General features: G+C 39.8%; 2 long non-coding RNA genes across 2 annotated transcripts in view; one reads left to right on the top strand and one right to left on the bottom strand.

The window, feature by feature from the left end:
• LOC136833459 (uncharacterized) overlaps positions 1–11153 on the top strand; it is a 12664-nt gene extending 1511 nt beyond the window's left edge. Inside the window, exon 3 of the long non-coding RNA XR_010851477.1 lies at positions 10691–11153. This is a non-coding gene — a long non-coding RNA (uncharacterized lncRNA). The remainder of the gene's footprint in view (positions 1–10690) is intronic.
• Positions 11154–17238: 6085 nt separating this feature from the next.
• Positions 17239–22500, bottom strand: part of LOC136833566 (uncharacterized) — an 11276-nt gene continuing 6014 nt past the window's right edge. Inside the window, exon 3 of the long non-coding RNA XR_010851515.1 lies at positions 17239–18278. This is a non-coding gene — a long non-coding RNA (uncharacterized lncRNA). The remainder of the gene's footprint in view (positions 18279–22500) is intronic.

Raw genomic sequence — 22500 nt, 5'->3', positions numbered from 1 at the left:
GTTGGGAATCTGAGTTTTTGGGTGGGTGAAAACACTTTCGAGAATAGCTAACTGTGGGGACCCGTTGGGAATCCAGGGTTCTGGTGTGGTAAATAACTTGGGAAAAGGTTTGGGCACCTTACTGTTGTGTTTCCTGTTACATATGCCATTTGGAACACAAAAACAAGCGTAAAAAGGCCGAATAAATGGACAGCGGGAGCCGTTCCAAAGGCACTTTTCACACATGCTCGATTTACAGGCGAGCTTTGGTTCACCCAATGCCCCTAACTGTGAGAGTAGTTGGCAGGTGTTTTGGGTTGGGCGACTAAACCAATCACGGTTGTGTCATTAACTTTTTCTACAGTTTTTTGGTTGCTAATTATGAATTACCTTTAATTTTTTTGGCGCTTGAGTGTAATTAACCTGTGAAGTCCATCCAACAAAGGGTTTCCATACGCCGATCTTCACAAGACAGAGCACGGGTATTTTTGGGGTAACTGTTATTTACCACCACGTCTCTACGTGAAGTCCTACGTCACTTTACCAACTCGTACTTTTCTGTGCAGTGCCATAACCCCATCTTCCCTGCTGAACACATGGCTCCTTAGTGGTTACGTGAACCCAAGATGGCGGCTTTGTATACCTGTTAAGTTTCTTCACCCCGGTCGCAAGTAACGAATAGTGTCCAGTTGAGCTAGGCTGGCAATTGACGTTTTTTCTGTGTTGTTTGCTTGCTTACATGATATTTAGCTGTAACATTTTCCGAAATCCGACAGAATTTACCCTTGAACTCGCGTAACCCACATTATAGATGTGCAGTTTTCCAGGTGGTCAGTTACATTTTAGTTACACAGCCGGGAATCGCCAAAATGTTGTTTTAAATTCTTGTTCACACGTCAAATAACATCTGGAAAAGTCAATTGCCATCTGGCTAGTTCACTTGCTTATTCCCAGCTTAAATTCTCTGACTTTTATTTTACCTGCTGAACAAGAATTTAAAAAATATTTTATCGGTTGTTGTAACTAAATGTTATTGACCCTTGAAAACTGCACATCTGTACCAGTGGGTAGAGAACTGCCAGTGGGTGAGGCTAGCTCGTTAAATTACATTTCGGCAGACCCGACCAGCAAAATATTAGGTGTAGGGGCTTGTTTGTCAAGTAAAATAACAGAAAAACGTCAGTTGGCCATAGTCTAGCTCCACTGCACACTATTCGGTACTTTCATAAATGGGAAACAACACATTACCATTTCCGCTTTCAACTTGGGTAGCCTCTATAGGTCACCATGGCAGAATGTTGCACCTGCTCCCGTCTTATCTGCATTTTTAAAGATTCCTGGCAAGCTCGTATGTTCTGGCAAGAGATACTACTATAAATTCTTGTTCAACAAGTAAAATAACTCTAGAAAACATCAATTGTCAGTCTCTCACAGTGTTCTTGCTAATGGAGAAAAACCGGCAGCTGCTGATTGGTGAACTGAAAGCCAGTGCATACGTAAGGCTTAGGGTTTAGAATCAGTAACACTAGTAATGAATGAAAAGTGCCTTTAGAACGGCTCCCACTATCCATTTATTCGTCCTTCTTTTTACGCTTTTTTTCATGTTCCAAATGACATATATAACAGAAATACAATAATAAAGGTACCCAAACCTTTTCCAATTTATTTACCCCACCAAAAACCCTGAATTCCCAACAGGTCCCCTTATTGTTAGCCATTCTCAAAGAAGTTTTACCACACCAGTTCTATGATAATTTACAGTTTAATTACAGCCTAACAACAAAATATTACTTTAAATTCTTGTTCAGCAGGTAAAGTTCTATGGAAAACGTCAACTGCCATAGCCTAGCTCACTCACAGACACAGGCTTAGATCTACCTAGGATCCCATTCCATGAATTAACTGGTCACTTATTTAGTGAATAAAATTATTATCCATACTTAAACCAAAAAGCAGGACACAGTACATGCAGAAGTATACTGTACAAGCAAAGAGCATAATAGAAGAATTAGATAAATACAAATTAACCAGTAGTCACATTGATATTGGTATATGAAGACTTCTGCAAACTTTTTTTTTGACAAATGTTTATTGAGATGACCTAGTCAAGATAAAATTCATGACAATCTTACGGCACCCCTAGTCACTGTCTCTTTTGGCACCCCAGGGTGCCACGGCACCAGCTTCAGGAGAATCACTGGGGTTAGCTCATATGTGGCCATTTTACAAGGCCATTTTGCATTCAGTAGCATAGATTTCCTTTGCAACATTTATATATGTGATTTTATTAGGTAAACGCATGGGCTGTGACATCACTTGTTGGAATTCCTCCGTTGTTTGGCCACTTAGAGAAAATGCATTTGAATGCCCCCATCAGCATCACTGAGACTTGTGCCCCTCTCACACAGGACGCTGAGACCTCTTGGTTCCTATCAAAGTAACTGTTTTCTAAATTACGAAATAATGGCATATTTCAGATTAAACAGAAGTTCATTAAGATTTAGCTGTGGGCGTTGCTAACTTACCAGCTATGACGCTTTCAAAACTTTTGCCTAAAACACTTTAAAAGTGGACGCGTGATGCCATCTCGATACATACTGAGTCACTTGTGTAGACAAACTGCCCATTTCCTGTGTTAAATCTGCAAAATATTTGTACCCATAGACACTGACACTGTCTCCTTGACACCTGTGGTAAACGCTGGCGCCTATGAGGTTTGGATGGGGAACTAGCAAATTTTCGGGACGCCAGAGTGCTAGATAATATTTAAATAATTAGGTAGCTAAACACCAGAATAAAGTTATAAATTGCGTTAATGTATTACGTGTTCATTATAATTCATTTGAAAATATTGGTTCTTGGAACAAACCAGATTCCTGAGACAAATTTCAATGCTTTTGCTGGTGAACATTACATTGTAGCTATTTTTCGTGTTTTCCGATAGTTTTTTTATTTGTTAACATATGTTACATACAGTGTATTATATATATCATATACACAGTGAAAGTTTTGTCATATAATGGTGTTTTAAGTAATAATTTTGGATTTAAATCCTTTATTTCAGTCCTGTATTTTGACATCATGGCATCTTGACTCTCGTACCAATTGTAGATAAATTGTCAAACTCAACTTTCTTGCATTTTTGCCACTGATAACATCCATATGTACACATTACAAATCTCAGAAGTATGCATATAATAGGGACTTAAATAAATGAACAGTCCTAACAACAAAATACTACATTTATATTGTGAACAATTCACTAATGTGTCGTCCGCACTCTGATGTTTGTAGCGGCTAGATGTACAGTAAGGCTGGAAAATTGTTTAGGGCGGAGTTTCACACCTTGATGGAGTAAAAGTACTGTAAACAAACATTCTCACGTATTTTAAGTGATATTGTGAGTGAATTAAGGACAAAATGCTTTATAATTACAATCAAATAAGCACTAGAGACTTCAGCTGTGATATCAGGGATAAAACCACGGATTAAAGTAAAAATGAATTTAAGTTAACCACATAACAGACGGGAATTCCATGTCTCATACTTTAACTAGTACAGGCAACAGAATGTTTTATCGTGCTGATTACAACTAAAATCTTGAGTAATATCGATAAACATTACATATATATGCAGTTAATGTTCAGTGCACCTTTAAATGAGCGCTAGGAAGGAAGTGTCCAATCGCCATTCAGGTTGCATCAGCATTTGCTGGGACGCCATATTGATTCAAAATTGCCATTCAACACTTAATTTGAAGACTTGGTCACTTCACATGCTTAGTTTAGTTCATATGGCAGTTTCCTATAGCTGATTTTGTTAATGAAGCTTCAATCTTTTGACAGGTTTTCATAAGGTTTTATTTTTTGTTATTTCTCCAATTAAATATCGAGTGAAATGTGAAAATTCAGCCACCTGATGTGTCATGCCTGAGTCGTTTACCCTAAGGGTTTTTCTTATTTTTACCCTCAAAACCAGATTTTAGGTAGGTTGCCATAATTTTTAGCTGAAACCGAGCAGGTTAGATAAGATGAAGGTGGTCATATTAAATGCAGTTTTCATATATTCAATTGCATAGAATTGCATGCAACATCTGTCCATTTGAAGGCATCAAATCTTAAGGTGGACTGAAGGAATTTGTTATGGTTTTACAATGAAATGGAGAAGTTTACACAAGAGTTTAGGAAACAAGTTACCACGCAAGAAGCTTAGGGTTAGTTAAATAGCCACATTCTCCTTGAACTGTTGATATTGAGTTGCATAGGATGAGCTTGCAAAGGCATGTTTATATTCAATTTAATTAGTTATTTTCATGGTTTGCCACAAAGGAAGAGTTTAGGTAAGAATCTAGGACCTTAGGCCAGCAACCTGCCTGGGTAAAGTTCAAATGCAGCCAGCATTACATTCAGAGACTGTAAATACAAGCCACAGCAGAAGTTCATTAAGATTGACCTGTGGGCGTTCTGGTTTCACCAACTATGAACAGTTTAGGTACTTTTGCCTAAAACACTTTAAAAGTTTGATGCCATCTTACATACTGAGTCATTGTGTAGACAAACTGCCCATTTCCTGTGTTAAATCTCAAAATATTTGTACCAATTTGATGACACTGTCTCCTTGACATTTGTCATGAAACGCTGGCGCCACAAGGTTAGGATGGGAAGGTGCTTATTTTTTAATTGTGCTAGATAATATTTAATTAATTAGTAGCTAAACACCAGAATTGTTATAAATTGCGTTAATGTATTAAATCTTCATTATAATTCATTTGAAAATATTGGTTTTTAAACAAACCAGATTCCTGAGACAAATTTCAATGCTTTTGCTGGTGAACATTACATTGATAGCAATTTTTCAGTAGTTTTCCGATAGTTTTTTATTTGTTAACATATATGTTACCATACAGTGTATAATATATATCATATACACAGGGAAAGTTTTAAAATAAAGTGTTTAAGTAAAATTTTTGATTTAAATCCATGAGTTTTCAGTTGTATTTGACATCATGGCATCTTAAACTTTAACCAATTGTAGATAAATTGTCAAACTTTTCTTGCATTTTTGCCACTGATAACATCCATATGTCACGATTACAAATCTTGATGGTATGCATATAATAGGGACTTAAGTAAATGAACAGTCCTAATAAAATACTACATTTATATTCATGAACAATTCACTTTGTCGTCCGCACTCAGATGCCCAGGTAAGGGCTAGATGTACAGTAAAGGCTGGAAAATTGTTCCCGCCATTAAAGATTGACACCTTGATGGATTCAAAGGAACTGTAAACAAACATCTCTCACGTATTTTAAGTGATATTGTGAGGAATTATGGACAAAATGTTTATAAACAATCAAATAAGCACTAGAGCTTCAGCTGTGATATCAGTAAGGATAAAACCACGGATTAAAGTAAAAATGAATTTAAGTTAACCACATAACAGACGGAATGGTTCCATGTCTAATACATAACTAGGTTTTAGGTAACTAATGTTTTGAGTTGCTGATTACAACTAAAATCTTGAGTAATATCGATAAACATTACATATATATGTTTAATGTTCAGTGCACCTTTAAATGAGCGCTAGGAAGGAAGTGTCCAATCGCCATTCAGGTTGCATCAGCATTTGCGGGGACGCCATATTGGATTCAAAATTGCCTTCAACACTTAATTTCAAAGACTTCAGCACTTTAGCTTAGTTTAAAAATGTGGTTTTCTATAGCTGATTTTGTTAATGAATTGCTTCAATCTTTTACAGGTTTTATAAACATTTTATTTTTTGTTATTTCTCCAATTAAATAAGTGAAATGTGAAAATTCAGCCACCGAAATATGCCCAGTCGTTTACCCTAAGGGTTTTTCTTATTTTTACCCTCAAAACCAGAGATTTTAGGTAGGTTGCCAGCAACCTTAGACTACCGCCCTAGGTTAGATAAGTAGGCCAAAGGTGGTCATTTTAAATGCAGTTTTCATATTCAATTGCATAGAATTGCATGCAATATCTGCATTTGAAGGCATCAAATCTACAGGTGGAACGTGAAGGAATTTGGTTATGTTTTTACACGAAATGAAGAGTTTACACAAAGAGTTTAGGACCTAAGCTACCACGCTAGCTTAGGGTTGTTAAATACAGCCACATTTCTCATACCACTTGCATATTGAGTTGCATACATTGCATCCATGTATATTCAATTTCATTAGGTATTTTCATGGTTTTACAAAAAGGAAGAGTTTAGGCAAGAATCTAGGACCTTAGGCCAGCAACCTGGCTTGGGGTAAGTTCAAATGCAGCCAGCAACATCAGAGACTGTAAATACAAGCCACAGCAGAAGTTCATTAAGATTTAGCTGTGGGCGTTGCTAACTTACCAGCTATGACGCTTTCAAAACTTTTGCCTTTTAAAACACTTTAAAGTGGACGCGTGATGCCATCTTGATAAATACTGAGTCACTTTGTAGAACAAACTGCCCATTTGGTTAAATCTGCAAAATATTTGTACCCCAGACACTGACAGGTCTCCTTGACATCTTCCACCAAACGCTGGCGCCTATGAGGTTTGGATGGGAAACTAGCAAATTTTGGACGCCAGAGTGCTAGATAATATTTAAATAATTTTAAAAGGAATAAAAGTTATATTAAAGTTAATGTATTACGTGTTCATTATAATTCATTTGAAAATATTGGTTCTTGAACAAACCAGATTCCTGAGACAAATTTCAATGCTTTTGCTGGTGAACATTACATTGTAGCTATTTTTCGTGTTTTCCGATATTTTTTTATTTTAACATGTTACATACAGTGTTTAAATATATCATATTCACAGTGAAAGTTTTTGTCATATAATGGTGTTGTAAGTAATAATTTTGGATTTAAATCCTTTATTTCAGTCCTGTATTTTGACATCATGGCATCTTGACTCTCGTACCAATTGTAGATAAATTGTCAAACTCAACTTTCTTGCATTTTTGCCACTGATAACATCCATATGTACACATTACAAATCTCAGAAGTATGCATTAATATGGACTTAAATAAATGAACAGTCCTAACAACAAAATATTTACATTTTTTTATAGAGTGAACAATTCATTTTTAATGTGTCGTCCGCACTCTGATGTTTGTAGCGGCTAGATGTACAGTAAGGCTGGAAAATTGTTCCCGCCAGAGTTTCACTACCTTGATGGAGTAAAGTACTGTAAACAAACATTCTCACGTATTTTAAGTGATATTGTGAGTGAATTAAGGACAAAATGTTTATAATTACAATCAAATAAGCACTAGAGCTTCAGCTGTGATATCAGTAAGGATAAAACCACGGATTAAAGTAAAAATGAATTTAAGTTAACCACATAACAGACGGGAATTCCATGTCTCATACTTTAACTAGTACAGGCAACAGAATGTTTTATCGTGCTGATTACAACTAAAATCTTGAGTAATATCGATAAACATTACATATATATGCAGTTAATGTTCAGTGCACCTTTAAATGAGCGCTAGGAAGGAAGTGTCCAATCGCCATTCAGGTTGCATCAGCATTTGCGGGGACGCCATATTGGATTCAAAATTGCCTTCAACACTTAATTTACGAAGACTTCAGTCACTTCACATGCTTAGTTTAGTTCATATGGCAGTTTCCTATAGCTGATTTTGTTAATGAAGCTTCAATCTTTTGACAGGTTTTCATAAAGGTTTTATTTTTTTGTTATTTCTCCAATTAAATATCGAGTGAAATGTGAAAATTCAGCCACCGATGTGTGTCATGCCCAGTCGTTTACCCTAAGGGTTTTTCTTATTTTTACCCTCAAAACCAGATTTTAGGTAGGTTGCCATAACCTTAGACTACCGCCCTAGGTTAGATAAGTATGAAGGTGGTCATATTAAATGCAGTTTTCATATTCAATTGCATAGAATTGCATGCAATATCTGTATTTGAAGGCATCAAATCTTAAGGTGGAACGTGAAGGAATTTGGTTATGGTTTTACACGAAATGGAGAAGTTTACACAAGAGTTTAGGACCTTAAGCTACCACGCTAGCTTAGGGGTTAGTTAAATACGGCCACATTCTCATACCACTTGCATATTGAGTTGCATAGGATTGCATGCAACATGTATATATTCAATTTCATTAGTTATTTTCATGGTTTTACACAAAAAGGAAGAGTTTAGGTAAGAATCTAGGACCTTAGGCCAGCAACCTGGCTTGGGGTAAGTTCAAATGCAGCCAGCAACATCAGAGACTGTAAATACAAGCCACAGCACTTTCAGGCTCCCCATTGGCTAATAACAGAATGCCATATTTGTATACATTTAGGGCAAGGTGTGCAGCACTCTAAACAGACATGGGCATAACTATTGGCCTAGTGGGCAGCAGAGCATGTTAGACTATAGATCCATACATGTAGAGCACTGTAGACAGTGGATTTAAGTTGATATACATATTTTCGATGTTATGATGGGTTGAAAGGACAGACATATATCACTTTACAGTACTTTGGTGTGGAATAGACAATATTTGAATGCATGACAGGGCCAGTCTGGCAGCCTCACCATCACTCGTACTGCATTTTCCTGGACTAAAAAGCATTCACAGTCAAAATACTGTTGCTTTTTCAATACATACACTGCAATATTAATGAAAATATGTGCAGTATCAGTGACATTTATTTAACCAGCTAGGCTATGTAGGCAGTTCATATGACATGTTATGGGAATTTGCATTTTAAATGACAGCTTACACCTGTCAAAATTATGGCTAAAAATTCAGAATTTAGTTTAACTTAAATGCGATTTTTTTTTATATCATTACTTTCTTTAGGTAAATTCAGCATTCTTGGCGTCTTTTAACTCTTATTAGAAAAATGAACAATATTTTATTAAATTTTTTATTATATATGTACAGTTACAACAGTAATGTAGAACATCGTGCACTATTATACCACATCCACCATTGTTTAATGAAATTATGTACGATAGTTATTCTTTTACCAGTTTTTGTTTACAATCACAGTCATGTACAGTTACATAAAAAATAATACAATAGCCAGCACCTAGTAGATATAAATGTGTATTTCAACAATAAGCTCTACTGCAAGGCGGATGCACCGTGGTAATTTCTACTGTAACACAGACACTGATGACATGTACATAATGTAATATTATGTAGGACTTAATATGCAACATATTAGATAGGCCTGTTGAAATATACACATGAAGGCCACGTGGAGATTGTGAAATAGAATGGACAGATCTCAGTCCGTAGAGTATTGACTGGCCCAATAAATTTATTTATGTAAACATCCTGTGTTGACTGAAATTATGATCATACATAAATAAACCCACGTAACAGTGGGTTTATTATATACAGTGTAAACAATCACAAGTACGTGGGCACACCATAAATACTGAAGTATCCTTGCTTTTCTGCTCTTTTTGTTGCTTGAGTAAGCATTTTTCTGGTCTAGAATTTGAAATAGTAGTAGAGCCTGCAGCGAAGATAGAGCCAGATGATGGAGTTCAGTAGACTTCCATCTTGATGAAATGGACAGAACACAACCTGCCTGGAAGGTACCTGCTTCTCAACTTTGCTGAGCAGTTGAGACAGGATGTTGCTGCTGACAAGCAGACTGGGGATCTGCTTTTCAAACACCTTTTCCATACAAGTGAGGAACTCTGACAAGCAACCAGAAGGCATGACCAGGGAACCAAAAGCTGAATCAGACATATTACAATGGTCATATACTTATTAGTGGTGCTGTGGTTCTTGTACAACTTGACAATCGCACTCCCAGCAGTTTACCCAGAACCAAGCCTGGTGAAGCTGTCAAAGTTACTAGTGTTAAAGCCTGCCTGTAGCATCCGTAGGGAGCGCTGCATACCCATAAACAAATCATGGCTGACACCATTATGGGCTGCTGAAGGGCAAGAGCCTGCACCAGCATAAGGTTGGCTAATTCTTAGTATAGTAGTAGTAAGACACCTTGTGCTACAGCTCATAAAATTTATATTATTTTTTTTACATTTAGGCAGACTGTCATGAACCTTGGTTCACCACCTAGGTAGGTAAGTGTGAAGGTGGTTGTATAAATTGCATGCATTTTTACATTTAGGCATCTGTCATGAATCCTCCAGGTTACCACATCTAGGTAGGTAAGTGTGAAGGTGGTTGTATAGAATTGCATGCATTATCAAACCTTGGCAATCTGTATTTGGGGGTGCTGAATTTTATTAGTGGTGCTGTGGTTCTTGTACAACTTGACGATCGCACTCCCAGCAGTTTACCCATACCAAGCCTGGTGAAGCTGTCAAAAGTTACTAGTGTTACTAGCCTGCCTGCATCCGTAGGGAGCGCTGCATACCCATAAACAAATCATGGCTGACACCATTATGGGCTGCTGAAGGGCAAGAGCCTGCACCAGCACATGGTTGGCTAATTCTAAGTAGTAGTAGCTGACACCTTGTGCTACAGCTCATAAAATTTATATTATGATTTTTTTACATTTAGGCAGGCTATCATGAACCTTAGGTTACCACCCTAGGTAGGTAAGTGTGAAGGTGGTTGTATAGAATTGCATGCATTATCTGTATTTGGGGGGGCTGAATTTTATATCTTAATTGTGAAGGCATTATTTTTTATAAAATACTTGTGTATTTTATTGAAAAAAAAAAATTGCAAATCATACAATAACAATGATCCAATTATTTTTCAGGAAGTATGCCACTGAAGAAACAGCCTTCCTTTGGGACAAAGACTTCAGGAGCCAGAAGGAAAGTACCAGTATACAGGGTGGCAGAAACATCAGGTCAGAGGGAGGCTAGACTCGAAGACCAAAATACAAGAGTTCCTGCATCCAGAGCAGTGGAAGTACCAGAACAGAGGAAGGCCAGACTGGTCGATACGAGGGCTAAAGCACCTGCATCCAGAGCAACAGAAGAACTGGAACAAGAGGGAGGCCAGGAGGCCAGGTGAGGGTGACAGTTTCAGGAGCCAGAACTAAAAGGAATTCAGGTGAGGGCAACAGTTCCAGGGGCCAGAACTAAAACGAATTTCACAGATTTGAAAAAAGCAGCACTCAATTACAGGCTGAATGTCAGCTATCATAAGCACCCTCATGTGTCCACTGGAAAGATGGATGTTTGTCAGCACTGCTATGCACCTAGGCTAAGTGGGAGGCTCCGGGACTTTGCTGCAGGAATGGAACTCAAAGCAGCACTCAATTACAGGCTGAATGTCAGCTATCACAAGCACCCTCATGTGTCCACTGGAAAGAAGGATGTTTGTCAGCACTGCTATGCACCTAGGCTAAGTGAGAGGCTCCGGGACTTTGCTGCAGGAATGGAAAAGTGTCTCTAACACCTCTGGTTAGTCTGCCCGATCCACTGCAATCACTGATGTCAGGAGATATGACCACTTCTTAACATTGCCTTGAAAACATCCAAAAGTACAACTGCTTCCAAATAACATTGTTTGGTGCAAAGGAGACTTGCAAGCCAGGCTACTTGCTCACCTTCAAAGTTCAAGGTCAGGTGTACCATGCCTTTGGATCTTTGGTTCCTATGCCAGAAGCAGACCCCAAGTTTCTTCAGATCTACTTCATGGGCAATGGAACTGCAGTGGTCAAAATGAGACAGAGCTGCATACCGGGCCTTAAGGAAGGCATCGTTCTAGATCTCCAGGAATTCCTTCACAGGCACCATGCTTACATCGCCATCTTCAAAACATCCCTGGAGCTCATGGCCACAGAGAACTACAAGATCAGGATCATCAGTTAAGCCTGCGGGTGAGCATGAAAGATGCTTCAATGTCCCCACCTTCAATGAAGTGGCCATAGTGATGGTTGGCAATGACTTCGAGCCATGCGATATCGTTCTTCACAAAAGAAAGCAGACAATTCAGAGGGTGGCTGACACCCACAGGTCCAACGACTCCCTGCAGTATCCTTTGATCTTCTAGCAAGGCGACGACGGCTACTAAAACACTCCTCTAACTAATCTGGAAACCTGCGGAGGAAAGAAAGTGCCATCACAAGACTACTCTGCCTACAGAATCATGGTGAAAGCTGGGGGAGAGAACAACCTTTTGAAGTGCAGTATCTTGTTTCACTAGTTTGTCATGGATGTGAGAGCGAGAGGCTTCGTTACATTCAGACCCACCGGCAGAGTTGGCGAGCCACTGACTACATCCACCTCCAAGATGCCATTGCCAGCAACACTAAGGGAGATGGGAAAAGGGTCATCCCTACCTTCGGGGGTATCAAAAGTCCCAGGCACATGCACGAGTACACCCAAGAAGCGACAACTTACTTGGAGTACCATCATCCAGACCTCTTCATCACCTTCATGTGCAACCTGAACTAGGTGGAAATTAAAAAGCAGCTCCTTCCCACTGCCATGACCTCATCGCCAGGGTCTTCAAATAGAAATGAACTAGGTGGAAATTAAAAAGCAGCTCCTTCCCACTGCCATGACCTCATCGCCAGGGTCTTCAAATAGAAATTGACTAAGATGGTTGACGTCGTCACCAAATCACATCTTTGGAGAAACCTAGTGCTGGAGGTACACCAATGAGTGGCAAAAGTGCGGTCTTCCCCATGCTCACGTGCTGTTCTGGTTTCAGCAGATCAAGTACATTGACAAAGTGATTAGTGCAGAAATTAGGGATCCACAAGAAGATCCCCTACTCTATGCCGTTGTCACCAAGAAAATGACCACGGTCCCTTGCAGCAACCTCAACCAAAAAGTCAGCATGCATGGTCAAAACTCACCATGCATGGTCAACAGGAACTGTTCAAATAAGTTTCCGAAAAGAGCTCATCAATGAAATGGAAACAAGACAGCTTCCCCCTCTATTGAAGGTGAAAACCAGGAGATGATGGTTTTATGGCAAAGATCGTGTAACTCAGGCAGGAGCACCAGCAGGTCGAGGTGGACAACCAGGGGGTTGTGCCATAAAATCAGCTCCTCTCATAGATGTTCCAAGCACACATGAATGTTCAGAGTGGTGCAATTCGGTGAAGTCCCAAATGTACATCTGCAAGGGAAGCGACCAAGCTGTGTTCAAGAGAAACACTGTTCCACTCAAGCAAAGTGCAGCAGGCCTTCCAACTTGGCAGGTACATCTACAGTAGTGAAGCCGTCTGGAGAAATTTGCTTCCAGTTGCTCAACAGGTACCCGACTGTGCTGAAGCTCAGTGTTCACTTGGAAAATGGTCAGATAGTCTACTTCAGGCCGGAGGGGTTGGTGAAGCTCAGTGTTCACTTGGAAAATGGTCAGATAGTCTACTTCAGGCCAGAGGGGTTCCCACTGGAGCAAATGCAGGCCTGTCTTTGAGCTGTGTTAGGAAGACCCTGCGACAAGATGCTGCTCTACCCTGATGTGGCCAAGTACTACACCTGAGATTCCAGTAGCAAAAAGTTCAGGAAGCAAAAGCAGGGCAAGAATGTTGAAGGGGAGCCAAAAGTCAAATCCACTGATGCATTGAGGCGTGTCTGAACGGCCCATCCTTCAGGGTTGAATGCTTCTACAAGCTCATTCAGGGACCTACACCATATCTGAGTTTGAAATTGGTGGATGGCCAGGTGAACGAAACTTTCAGCAAGACCTGTGAAAGACTAGGTTTGTTAGAGTGACCTGTGAAAGACTAGGTTTGTTAGAGTGACCAGAACTGGGACCTCCCCATGGCTGAAGCGACTTTGTCGTAGTTGCCAAGGAAAATCAGACGTACACACCTGTGCCATGTTTAACCCCCTTCAACTTTGGGAAAAGTACAAGATGGAGATGAGCGAAGATGTTCTGCAACAAGTGAGGTGCAATAATCAAACCCTGACCATCGACTTTTGCGACGCTATCTACAGGAATAGCTTGTGGGAGCTGGAGCGTGTCTGCCGATGTTGAGGAAAACCCTGAAGACTTACAGCTTGTCTTCCAACTCCTAATGATCTGAACATTGACGATCTCCACAAGACCAGCTTCAGGCTTGGCAATCTCGTCCAGTTTGTTGAGGAACAAGAACCCCTGCTGATGCCAGACTAGTGGAGAGTCTACAACGCCACTCTGAACCATGTCAACAGGCAGCCTGATATTCGTGGATCCTCCTGGCAGAACTGGAAAAATGTAATATATTGATCTTCTGGCCAAAGTTTGTCAGCAGTAAAAATTTGACTTGGCTTCCTCTGGAATTGCAGCAAAACTTCTGGACAGAGATCGCACTGCCCACTCTGCTTTGAAATTGCTGCTTAACTTGGCTTTCTGCTCAGAAGTTCCTGTCTGCAACACTTCCAAAGGCACAGGCTATGCCAAAGTTCTTCAGCAATGCAGCCTCATCATCTGGGACGAATCCATTATGGCCAACAAATGAGGTTTCAAGGCTTTGGACTTGACATTGCAGGACCTTAGGAGCGAGAAGTCATCATGGGAAGCGTCGTCGTTCTTTTGTCTGGGAACTTGGGCCAAATCTTGCCAATGATCACCAGTGCTGACGGAATGAATGCCTGCCTTAAGATGAGTCCAATCATTCAAGTTGATCACAAACATGAAGGTGCAGCTGTCAAGCAATCCTATGGCTGGACTTTAACAAGCGATGTCTCACCTTGGGAAATAGGAAGATCCCCTTTGACGCTCAGGCAGGACTGCATGTTCACAGAGAACTTTTGCACCTTGTTCAGCACCCAACAAGAATGTACGGCAGTAGCATTTCCTGATGTTCAAAGAAACTACCACAAGCATGTTTGACTTCAGGAAACAGCAATTCTGGCGCCCCAAAAAATAAGTGCGTGAGAACATCTACCTGGAGATCCAGTGGACGTTCCTACCACTCCACTGACACCATCATGGATCCCAATGAAGCCGTCAATTCCCCAATGGAATTCCTGAACTCCTTGGAGCCGTCTGGGTATCCACCTCGTGCCCTTAACCTGAAAATTGGTGCACCTTCACTCCTACTTCGAAACTTTGTACTTCCAAGTCGTGCAACAGGACGTCTCATTATCAAGTCCCTTCCAAGCCTGATTGAGGTAACCATTCTAACTGGGTGTGGAAGGGGAGAAAACGTCTCAATCCCATGAACTCCGATGATTCTTGACAACTTCCCGTTCGAGTGATTTTGTCCTGTAAATTAAGTGCACCGTTATTGAAAATGCTTTTTCCTGTGATTATAATTTTGTCTTATTCATTGCTCTAAATAAACATGGTAATCAAAACCACACCACATGTTAGTACTTCCTTTCCAAGGTAAATGATTGACTGTTGTTCAAAGTATTACTGGGCAGCACGCACATCATGGGGGACTTTAGGGCACATTCAAACATTACACTCCCATGGTCTGTGGACATAAAAGCATTGCACGTTTAGTGTAAACATGGTTAAAAAACAAAAAAATAATGAGAAAATATCTTTATAGGCTCTCATTGGACCCAAGGAAGGTTTATGTGAAGGGTTCAAACCCCTACCATCAGGTACCTTATATACAATGGGTCCTACCAAACCATGCCTAATGATCATTTGAAACATCAAAGTCTAAAGAAAATGGGAAAATAAACTACCTTCCTTATTTAACAACTTTGTTTCATAAGCATTTAATAATAATGTAAATAATAATGAACTAATAATAATTAATAATGGCAGTGAATGTTATCCCCTTCCCTATCCTTACCACTTCCTCCTCTCCTCACCATTCCCCCTCCCTCTTCCACCTTCTCTACCCCAAGGCATTTGCACGAGTACACCCAAGAAGCAACAACTTGCTTGGAGTACTGTCATCCGGATTTGACTTCTGGGTAACCTTTGACATTCTTGCTCTGCTTTCACCTCCTGAACTTTTTGCTGCCGGAATCTCAGGTGTAGTACCTGGCCACATCACATCAGGGTAGAGTAGTTTCTTGGCGAAGGGGTCTTCCTGGCATAGCCCGAAGAAGGCTGTCAAGGTGGTCTTTGGTGAGGCCTGCGTTTGCTCTGGTTGGAACCCATCCAGCCTGAAGAAGACTCTTGACCATTTTCCAAGTAAACACTGAGCTTTAGCATGGTCGGGTACCTGGATCTGTAAGCTCAAAATCCAACAAATGGCTTCACTACTGCAGTTGTACTTGCCAAGTTGGAAGGCCTGCACTTTGTCCTGGATGGGCTAGTCTGTCTGTTATCTTGAACACAGCTTGGTCTCTTCTCTTGCAGATGTACTTGAAGGACTTAACCAATTTGCACCCTCAACGTTGATGTGGACATCGAACACCTTTGAGAGGAGCAGATTTTACAGCACAACCCAACTGTTGTCCACCTCGACCTGCTGGTGCTCCTGGCCGAGTTTCATGTTGATCTTTGCAGTACATATAAACCTGCCATCTCCTGGTTTTCACCTTTGGTAGGGGGTAGCTGTCTTCTACTGTTTCTGTTTCGCTGATGAGTTCCTTTTTGGAAACTTCTTTGAACTTTCCTGTCAACCATGCATGGTATTTCCTGTCAACCATGCATGGTGAGTTTTGTTGAGGTTGCCTCAAGGACAGGATTTTCTTGGTGACGACTGAGTACAGTAGGGGATCTTGTGGATCTGGAATTTCTGCGCTAATCACTGTCAATGTTGAAACACTGCATCTTCTGCTGGAGCTAGAACAGCATGTGAGCATGGGGAAGGCTGCACTTTTGCCACTCAATGGTGTACATCCAGCACTGGGGTTCTCCAAAGACGTGCGACTTGGTGATGATGTAGACTATCTTGGTCAATTTCCATTTAAAGACCCCTGGCGATGAGGTCATGGTGGGGGAAAGGTGATTGTCGAGGATGCAGCTGCTCCTGAATTTCCAGCCAGTTCAGGTTGCACAGGAAGGTGATGAAGAGGTCCGGACATCTGTAATTCCTCATGCAAGTCATCACATCTTGGGTGTACTCATGCATGTGCTGGGACTTCTGATGATGCTCGAGGGCAGGATGACCCTTTTTCCCAACTCCCTTGGTTTGGTGTCGCTGGTGATGGCATCTTGTAGGCAGATGTAGTTGGTGGCTCGCAACCCCTGCTGGTGGGTCTGAATGTAGCAAAGCCTCTTGTTCTCAATTTTGACGTACATGTCCACAACAAACTGGTTAAACAACATCCTAAAGTGCAAAAGGTGGTTCTCTTCCCCAGCTTGCAACATGATTCTGTAGGCTTGGTAGTCTTGTGACGACACACTCCTCCGCCACTTTCTAGGCTGGTTTGAGGAATGTTGAAGTAGTTGCTGTCCTCTTCTTGCCAGAAGATCAGAGGATACTGCAGGGAATCGTAGGGTCTGTGGGTGTTGGCCACCCTCTGAACTGTCTGATTTCTTTTGTGAAGGACGATGTCACGGGTCTCAAAACCATTGCCGACCATCACTACGCCCACTTTGTTGAAGGTGGGTAAACTGAAGCATCTTTTGTGCTCACCCTCAGGCTTCTTGTCTGGCCTGATCCTGATCTTGTGGTTCTCTGTGGGCATGAGCTCCAGGGTTATTTTGAAGATGTGATGCATATGTTGTGCCTGTGAAGGAACTCCTGGAGGTCTAGAAAAATGCCTTCCTTAAGGCCCGGTATGCTGCTCTATCTCATTTTGACCTCCGCACTTGGGATCTGCTTTTGGCATAGGAAGCAAAGATCCGAAGGCGTGGTACACCCAACCCTGAACTTTGAAGGTGGGCATGTAGCCTGGCTCGCGAACCTCCTTTGCACTGAATGATGTCATTTGGGAGCAGGACCTGTACTTTTGGATGTTTTCGAGGAAATGTCACTGGAAGCAGGAATTATACTTTCGGATGTTTTCAATGAAATGTCAAGAAGTGGTCGTATCTCCTGTAAAGAGTGATTGCAGTGGATTGGGCAAACTAACCAGAGGTAGAAGAGATGCCTTTCCATTGCTGCTGCAATGTCCCAGAGCCTCTTCTTTCCACCTGAGTGCATTGCAGTGCTGACAAATAATGTCCATTTTTCCAATGGACACATGAGGGTGCTTATGATAGCTGGCATCTGGCCTGTAATTGAATCTGCTTTTTTTTTCAAATCTGTAAAATTCCTTTTAGTTCTGGCTCCTGAAACTGTTGACCTCACCCGTCGGAGCCTGACCTCCCTCTGTTCCAGTTCTGCTGCTCTGGGTGCAGCTGCTCTCACCCTCATATCTACCACTCTAACCTCCCTCTGTTTTGGTCCTTCCGCTGCTCTGGATGCAGCAACTCTTGTCCTCTAGTCCTTGAGTCAACATCCCTCTAACCTGATGTTTCTGCTGCCCTGTATACTATTTTCCTTCTGGCTCCTGAAGTCTTTGTCCCAAAGAAAGGCCGTTTCTTTGGTGGCACACTTTCTGAAAAATAATTGGATCATTGTAATTTTAAGGTTTGCAAATAAACTTAATTTTTGCATTTAAATGCACAGGTATTTTCTAAAAGACAATGCTTTCACAATTAACTTTATCTAAAATTTGGCACCCTCAAATACAGATAATGCGTGCAATTCAATATGAAAATTGCATTTAATATGACCACCTTCATATTTATCTAACCTAGGGTGGTAGCCTAAGGCTCATGACAGCCGACCTAAACTTTTTGAGGGTAAAAATAAAAAAAAATCCTTATTTGAATCAAATATAAAAGTTACTTGTCACATTTGAACTTACCACACAGCTAGGGTGCTGGCCTAAGGTTCTAGGCTCTTACCTAAACTCCATTTACTGAAATTGCATATATTGATGTTGCATGCAATTGAATGCACAAGTGGCCTAAGAAAATGGCTGCATTTGAACTAACCTCTGATCTAGGGTGCTGGGCTAAGGTCTTAGGCTCTTACATAAACTCTTATTTCGTGCAAAACCATGAAAATAACTAAATTCCTTCACATTAAGATTTGGTTCATTCAAATACAGAAATTGCATTAAAGCTTACCACTAATCTAGGGTGCTGACCTAAGGTCCTAGACTTACCTAAACTCCATTTTGTGTAACCCATGAAAATAACTAATGAAATTGCATTAATAGATGTTGCATACAATCCTATGCAATTGATTATGCAACTGGCCTGAGAAAATGGCCACATTTGAACTAACCCCTAAGCTAGGATGATAGTTGAAGGTCCTAGGTTCTTACCTAAACTTTTGTATTTTGTGTAAAACCATGAAAATAAATTCCTTCAAATTCCATTACCTAAAGTCAGGTTTGGCACATTCAAATATACAGATATTGCATTTGAACTTACCCCTAATTTAGGGTACTGGCCTAAGGTCCTAAGCTGTTACCTAAACTCTTCCATTTCATGTAAAACCACGAAAATAACTAATGAAATTGCATACAAAAGTTGCATGCAATCCTATGCAATTGAATATGCAACTGGCCTGAGAAAATGGCCACATCTGAACTAGCCCTTAAGCTAGGGTGCTGGCCTAAGGGCCTAGGGTCTTACCTAACCTTTTGTATTTTGCATAAAACCATGAAAATATCTAAATTCCTTCACAATTCACATTAAGATTTGGCACATTCAAATATAGATATTGCATTAGAACTTACCCCTAGTCTAAGGTGCTGGCTTATGGTCCTAAGCTCTTACCTAAACTCTTCCATTTCGTGTAAAACCATAAAAAATAACCACTGAAACTGCATAAATGGACATTGCATGCAATCCTTTGCAACTGACCTGAGAAAATGGCCACATCTGAACTAAACCATAAAAGCTAGGGTGCTGGCCTAAGGTCCTAGGCTCTTACCTTAACTCTTCCATTTTGTGTAAAACCATTAGAATAACTAAATTCCTTCACATTTCACATTATCTAACATTTGGCACATTCAAATACAGATATTGCATTTGAACTTACCCCTAATCTAGGGTGCTGGCCTAACGTCCTAGGCTTTTACCTATACTCTTGTATTTCGTGTAAAACCATGAAAATAACTACATTCCTTCACATTTCACATTAAGATGTGGGAAATTTTGTATCACTCGGTGGGAAGACTGAAAGAATGTTCACTAAATTACAAGGGTAATTCCTTCCACTGAATGTTCTCTGGTAAAAAGGTAAATAGAGGATGGGCTGTTAAGCGCAGAACTCCTATGTGCACATATTGTGTTTGCAGAATTGTGCCAGAAAGTCCAAAAGATTAATCAATTGCTTGGTAAATCTAAGTAAAAGAATTTAGGTAAAAGTAAATTTTAGTTAAGTTCAATTAGGATAGAAGAGACTCATACCAAATTAAACTAAGGCCATTAGAATTCCAGGAAAGTTCAGTTAAGTCAAGGAATTCAAGCAAGTTTCGACCAGGTTAAAGTCAAGTTAAGGCAAATTGAGTACCAAAATTAATGGTAAATATGCAGGCAGGCCTAATTTAGGCTAAATATTCTATTACGCCCATGTAATTATGTAAATCTATGTAAAATTGTTCAGTTTAAGCCTATGCACAGTTAATTCTCATAAGGTCCAATATTATAAGAGCCTTATTAAGTAAACACCTCTTTGAGAAAATAAAGTAAGGAAAACAGTAAGTTACATCTTTAAAACAAGTGAGTAAAACGTTAATTGATGAAACTGCTTCCTATCGAACAAAGGTAAACTTAAATCGCCTGACCGGGACAGTGGTGACCTAGTCTACGAATCGTATATCAATCAGTTTTAAGTTAGTCTAAAGTTTAAACATACTGATCTTAATTTACCCCTAAACTGAAACAAATCCTATCTATTTGGTTTGTAAAAGCCAACGACCTCTAGTTATGTTCCTGAAAGTAAATTTGTACGTTGATAAAAATTATGCCACTCACTAACACGTTCCAACGTGTTGTATCCCGACAGGTAAGGATTCGGAGAGGATATGGGGGTTAGGATAAGTAATACATGGAAGAGGACATACGAACCACATCTCTTACGTGTTATTAAGGATTCAACAGAGTTAAAGTCAAGTTAAGGCAAACTGAGTATACAAATGGTAAAACGTAATTGCCCTTTCGATGGTTTTCGATGGTTTTCTGATGGAAGACAAAGAACCCAAAGTATGTATGGAAATTCTGATGTGATTATTACTGTAATCAGTACATTTATCTGGGCAGTCCTGATTTTGCGGATGATGACAAAGAACTAACAGCTATCAAGCAGCATGCAATAAGTAAAATGTGGTCATACTCTGAAATTTATTTCATTTATAAGTAGAAACAATGATGTGCCATTTTTAGTTAAGAAGAAAATTTTTGATGCTGCTATTATGTCAACTATATTATATTCATGTGAGTCATGGCTAAATGGTGATATTAAACCCATCGAAAAGCAATATAAATGGTGTATTAAACAACTTTTGGGCGTCAGAAAAACTACTAATAATGACGTATGTATGGTAGAACTGGGACTTCCGCCGATGAGGGCATTAATAAAATCGAGGCAAAGGAAATTCTTTAAAAAGATGTGGCTTGAAAGGAATAATATGGATGATGACCCTTTAATTCATGCCATGCGAATAGTGATGAACTATATTGACTCTGTTTCGAGGTATATACGAAACCTTATCTCTGATAATACTGATGATATTGAGGAAGGAAAATGTGAACTGCAATTAAAGGTCAGAAACTCCAATTCCAATAGGATTGTGTTTGATAAAACTGTTAACCCAGATTTAGTCGTTCATGACATTTATACAAACCAATTAAGACTTAATGAAATAGAACGTGTATCATGGGCAAGAATGCGGTTAAGTGCCCATTCATTGGCGGTTGAGACAGGTCGGTGGAACAGAAGAGGTAGGGACCGTCCGCCAATGGATGAGAGGTTGTGTTCATGCGGTGAGATCCAGACAGAGACTCATGTCATTGAAAATTGTCCACTTTCGTTACAGATCAGGCAGACGTATAACGTTACCACAGCTTTAGACTTGCTAGTAACCAGAACCGATTGTGATGTAGTACGTAAAATTGTACATGAGCTTCTTTCTTTATATTGAATGTAACACATTATTATAATGTGTAAAATGTAATTACAGGAACTTGTTGATGGCGTATAGCTAAATTGGTTTTGTTTTTAGTTTTAGTACAATATATGTGTAATTGGAATTTATTTAGTTTGTATAAGAGATTGCACACTATCTACTGTATTTAACTTTGTAATTTGGACCAAATACTATTTTGTAAAATTCATATTATTTTGTATTGTGGTCAATAAAAATATCTATCTATCTATCTATGTATCTATCTATCTACCAAAATTAATGGTAAATATGCAGGCAGGTTTAATTTGGGCTAAATATTCTATTACGCCCATGTAATTATGTAAATCTATGTAAAATTGCTCATTCGAAACCTATGCACAGTTAATTCTCATAAGGTCCAATATTATAACAGCCTAATTAAGTAACCACTTCTATTTATAAATAAAATAAGGAAAAGTTAATTACGTCTTTAAAACAGGTGAGCAAAACATTAATTGACGAAACTGCTTCTTTACTGGGTGTCTGTAAACTCAAATCGCCTGACCGAGACAATGGTGACCTTCTAGGAATCATACAGCATAACAACCTGCCTCAAGTTAGCCTAAAGTTTAAACATAGTGATCTTAATTCACCC

This window comes from Macrobrachium rosenbergii, chromosome 51, assembly GCF_040412425.1.
Source record: "Macrobrachium rosenbergii isolate ZJJX-2024 chromosome 51, ASM4041242v1, whole genome shotgun sequence".
Classification (NCBI taxonomy): Eukaryota; Metazoa; Arthropoda; class Malacostraca; order Decapoda; family Palaemonidae; genus Macrobrachium; species Macrobrachium rosenbergii.
This window is presented reverse-complemented; position numbering and strand designations above follow the sequence as displayed.